Source organism: Morone saxatilis, unplaced genomic scaffold, assembly GCF_004916995.1.
Source record: "Morone saxatilis isolate NCDOM2014 unplaced genomic scaffold, NCSU_SB_2.0 Contig5, whole genome shotgun sequence".
In the NCBI taxonomy this organism is placed as follows: Eukaryota; Metazoa; Chordata; class Actinopteri; family Moronidae; genus Morone; species Morone saxatilis.
This window is the reverse complement of record NW_023340095.1, coordinates 935,964-941,087: the sequence shown is the minus strand read 5'-3', so window position 1 is coordinate 941,087 and position 5,124 is coordinate 935,964. Positions and strand designations below refer to the sequence as shown.

Here is a 5,124-nt window from a genome sequence, read left to right as displayed (position 1 = left end):
AAACAACGACTACTGTTAGTGGACATATTTGTCATCAAGAAATAAAGTGCCAAACATACACAAAGATCTACACAGTAAAATACTGTAATAAAATAATAATTTTGGTTTTTATTTGTCCAGATTTTCTCTGCAGAACAAACCGTTTTCACAGGAACTATTTCTTCAATAGCTGCAATAAAACGTCTTCACAGTGAGAAAATTAAATGACTGCACTGAGATATAAAGAGAGAAATATGTGCAGAGAGATAGCGAGAGGAAACAGGACGCTCACAAAGCGCCGGCAGCCGACCGTCACACGACAGTCAGACGAGAAAGAAAATTAATGTTTTGTTGCAACCTGTCCTCAGCCTCCGGTCTGTGGAGCCGGCCTCTGCATAAGCCACTAATTGCTGCTTGTCCCTCGCTGATGCAGCCTTTTCACTGCTAATTTTAGGCAACGGCTAATTATGAGTGTTTCTGCAGGGCAGTAACCTGATGAAGTGATAATGACTGTGGGGGAAAAGGAGACAGTGGAAACAGAAAGTACAGAAAACAAACATTGGTGTCACTGAGAAGCTGTTTCACCATTAACAAATAAATAATGACGATGAACACATAGTTATCTGAAATGATAGAAAATAATGAAACGGCGACATCCTAAGACATTAAAATAAAAGCAAATAATGGTCAGAATTACAAAAGAGGCTTGTTGCTAATATAAATGCTAATAATGAAACACTGAGAATGGTGCTACATCATAAAAATGATTTCCAATAGCATCTACTTTGCTGTTTTTTCAATCACTGTTAAGCTACAATAAATACTATTACTACTACTAAGACTTCCTGCAGATGTTTCACATTAAAAGTATTATGCCTTTTGAGCCTGGCTTTAGGCTTTTATTGTGAAACAGCTTTGCTTAAGTGTTGGGGGATCAAAAATTTGCTACACTTGAAAATCTCCTCAATCCTTCGAGCCAAACATTTCCATCTGATTCTTTTCTGTCAGTGGCGCTCTGCTGGAGGTATCCCCGTAGTGCCATGGTCCATGATCAGTCCTTCCAGGAAGTGTTGCAATCACAATAATTAATTAACACAAATTCAACCAATCCCAGTGAATTCTTTTGCAATGTTGAACAATATTGCCCACATCTTTTTATCTGCAAATTTGACCAATCATAGCAGTCTAAAGAACGTTGAGCCATCAGTCACCAAACTACTGTGTGTGAAATAGGGTTATTTCTGGACATGTGGGGCTCTGCAGTTTGAATTAAATTAGTCAAATTACTTATATAATAAATATGCAACGTCTGGTTAGACTTTCAAAATAAAGCTTGCGGTTGCAGGTTTAACCACAAAAACTACTTGGTTAGGATAAGAGAAAAGATCCCAAGTTATGTTATATAACATAATGTAATTTAAGTACTTTGGGCCTCACACGGGACACCACATTTGGGCCGTCCACCCGAGCTGCTCCATGTGCGGACTTTCTCATTCTTTATACTACGTCACCTGACTCCAGCAATGACAGTAGAAGGAAAACTACAGCGTTATATTTTTAGGCAGCGGGCCACTGCCCAAGCTGCAGTATTTGATTTGGGAGTGAGACTGAATTGTTTTAGCATAAATTTCTCTCAAACACAACATCAGCTTTTTCCTTCCAGCAGAGACTCGCTGAAACCAGCTGTGCTCTTTGATAAACCACTGAAAACCTGCCAAGATGTTTTCTGTTTCAGCAGTTTATACGCTGATGGCTATTTGAATGTTAAATGCAAAATGCTACCCTTCTCTCAGTGATCATTACGAGGTCGGACCTGGCCCGTTTCTCTGGACAATGATTTGATTGGAGCAGATTGGATTTGCCGCCGCGGCTGCAGCCCATCGCTCTCTGTGGTTAATGGTGCCTTTCTAAAGGCTTTATTAGAAGTAATTTGCTGCAGCGAGCGCTGACTGATATCTGGGCCATGACCCTGTCTCAGCTGAAGGGTAAGGAGGGAGTCCCAGTCACACTGGAAATGGCAAGGCCTGCACTCTGTCCATACATTAGAGTCTTTACGCTCAGTGCTGAATACATTGAATAGTGCTGAGTGTGGACAAACAGGAAGAGTGAAATGACTCAGTAAGTCAAACCAGAGATGTCTCTGGATGTGACTGCTATGGACTTTTAATTGATCAAATATTTCAACATTATTAAGGATGTGTAACTTTCATTAAACTGTTGTTAATATTGACACCAGTGGTTGTTAAGTGACGTTTCCTTTTGGTTTAACATTTTTATTTTCTAACAAAAAAAACAACAACAGAAAATGACCTGTTTCCTTTTCTTTTTAAAATAAAAACAAAAAAAAAGCAAAGTACACTGACTGTTCACTCACTGCTGATAAAAACTAAAAATGTCCCATGAGTCATATGAACTAAAACTAAAGTGCCGATCTGTGTTGAACTGGTGGAAAACACTCAACTCAAAACAGCACATTGACTGTAATATACACGGCTAGCATTAAAACCACTTGATGTAGCTTAAAAATTAGTTGTGTAGCTTTTGTGTATCCAAGACGTTTCAGTGATTTTGTAAATTAATTTTTGACTTTTATGTGATTTACGTCAGTGAGGGAACTTTATCAGTGGAGGTTTCAGATTTCAGGATTTGGATTTGGCTTCACTTGGCTTTTTTCACATCTTCATCCTTATTTTTTTTCATTTGCTAATTAGAAGTCGGTGACCACTGAACATTTACATACAAATGACAACAGAGGTGAGGCCAGTTGGTTCAGTTCACTCCGCATTAGCGTGTGACATCTTTGTCCTTTTTGGCAGGTTAGTCCGGGAACATTACGACCTTCCACAATTCACTGTTTCATTATGAACTGCCTGGGCATGAAGGCTTCCAGTAAAAGTAGTCCAGAGTGGGCGGTTTGGGTGGTTTAGAGACCTGATCAGGGACTGACGCAGGTAGCAACAGTCTGTAGGCAGGAGGAGATGATGGAGGTAATAAACTGTTATAAAGCTGGATGATGGAGCACAGATTATTAGCATCTTCAGTGTTTCCATAGATACGGAGCGTGCCTCGTGAGGATGCTGCTATATACAGTTTGTCATGCATATTCATTATGAATTATAAAATGGCCTGCACACAGAACGTGTGAAGTATTCAGCACAGCACAGTGTGGCTGATACAATATTTACGGCTTAAAAGTGATGTGTGGCGGTGTAGATGAGCTCAGTATGGAGACATCTTCATAGTGGTTCCAATGCCAAATATATTTATAATCTTTACAAATATCTCACAGTTTCTGGAGGGATTGTGATGAAATTTGATCCCCTGATGTTTTATTTAGCGTCTTCATGATCTCAAAAATATAAACTTGACCTCCCGTTTTAACATTTTAAAGCTTAAATATTAAATCTGAAGTCATACAGAGTTCATGAAAATGTAGTTTCACATCTGTGCCACTCACATGTCAGAAGCAGGGATAACACAATGAGGATTTGTTGCTATGGTGACGCCATATTGTTTACAAAGAATGAAAGAAACTAATACTTAAGTTAACTTATGTAACATACTCACACCGGGTACGTAACGTAAGACTATACTGTTTTTGTGCCTAAACCTAACCAAACTGCAACCACACAAGCTTTATTTGAAAGTCTAAACGGATGTTGCAGATTTATTAATGCTGACTGGAAGCTGTGGACATTGTGTATTTATTGTTGCTAACCTGTGCGTCTATAAATGACATTAGCGTCGGTACCTACAGCGCCATGTTTTAAAGCGAGTGGCAGTTACTACCAACTGCTATTGTCTTTTAACGTGAACGTGTTGTTCATTGATCAGTTTTCAGTCCTTTTCTGAAAGATTTCTCACAATTTGATAACATATCATTGGAACTGAATCAAGATAACAGCAAGTAATAGATTTAACTCACCACCTATTAGATCAAGTGTGAATCAGAAGCTTTTTATGTGAGTAAAAATGTCAAAAATCTCTAATCTCTTATATGTTTCTGTGTTTCAACCTATCAACAATCTGATTCCTTGTGTTTCTATGAGCACTGAAAGGCTCATTTCTGTTGCTGCCTTCATGAACTATATTCTTGTGTGAGCGTTGCATGTCGCTCTGTGAACCGTGAGCACAGAAAAACGGCGTCTGCTCGGCCGTATGGGTGAAGCGAAGCAGGATGACGCGACTCCCTTGACGGTGACCCTTCATCTGCTCCCTGCTGTCATCAGAGCCGGTATACGGACTCATTAAAGAGGAAGTGAAATAAAACCAATTCTGAAATCTCCGGCATGCGAAGATCAGCAACAATGTCAGCTCTGTGAAGTGAAGGAGATATCTGTAATCATTTATCAGAGGTCTGTTGAGAGTGGGAGACTCCCTGGAAACGGGGTGTCTTTGAAGATTAAATGTTTACAGACTTCCATCGGGGACCGCTGCCATGCTCCATCAACATTTTTAATGCCGATGGAATTCGTGGAACGTCCCAAAAACACATTTAAAAGAAGTTGGAACGCTGCGTGGCTGAAACGAGCATGAAGTTATTATTCTTCTTTATGGGTTTTTAAAGAAGGGACATGCTGAGAACCATTTGGGATTGATCAGGAACACGTGTCCCTTTTATCCTCAGCTGGTCATAAAGCCCCGAAACACTCGGCACCCGGACTGCTGCAATTTGCACCTAAATTATTGCAATTCAGTCGAATCTAAACACACAAACATTATACTCATTATAATACATACTCTTTAATCACTTCTCGAGAAGGTCATTATCTCTCAGGCCATAATGGATAAATTCCCATAAATCCACTTAGAAAGCAGAAATAAAGACGTTCTTTATAACTGCAGAACTTGCCTTAGAATTAGCAGGTTTTTAAGTTTTCTTTGGTATCAAAGTAATTCAGTGATAGTTATCTGTACACTAAAGAGTTTACCGCAAACAGGAAGTGCTAAGAGCTAATTCGGCTACTTTTATTGGTGACAATTTGGCAAAATGTATACAAACCAACTCTGAACCAGCACTAGAACCAGAACCTATTAGCTTTAGCCTCAGTCTGTACATTTTCACAGTGCAGCGTGGGAGAAGCAGTGATTTTTAAGGTGGAAATGCTTTATTCAGTGTTTTAGTGGTTTTAATCAGCAGGTCTG

At 39.4% G+C, this 5,124-nt stretch overlaps 1 protein-coding gene across 1 annotated transcript in view; it reads left to right on the top strand.

Moving 5' to 3' along the window:
• Positions 1-5,124, top strand: part of enox1 (ecto-NOX disulfide-thiol exchanger 1) — a 110,228-nt gene that overhangs the window by 31,389 nt on the left and 73,715 nt on the right.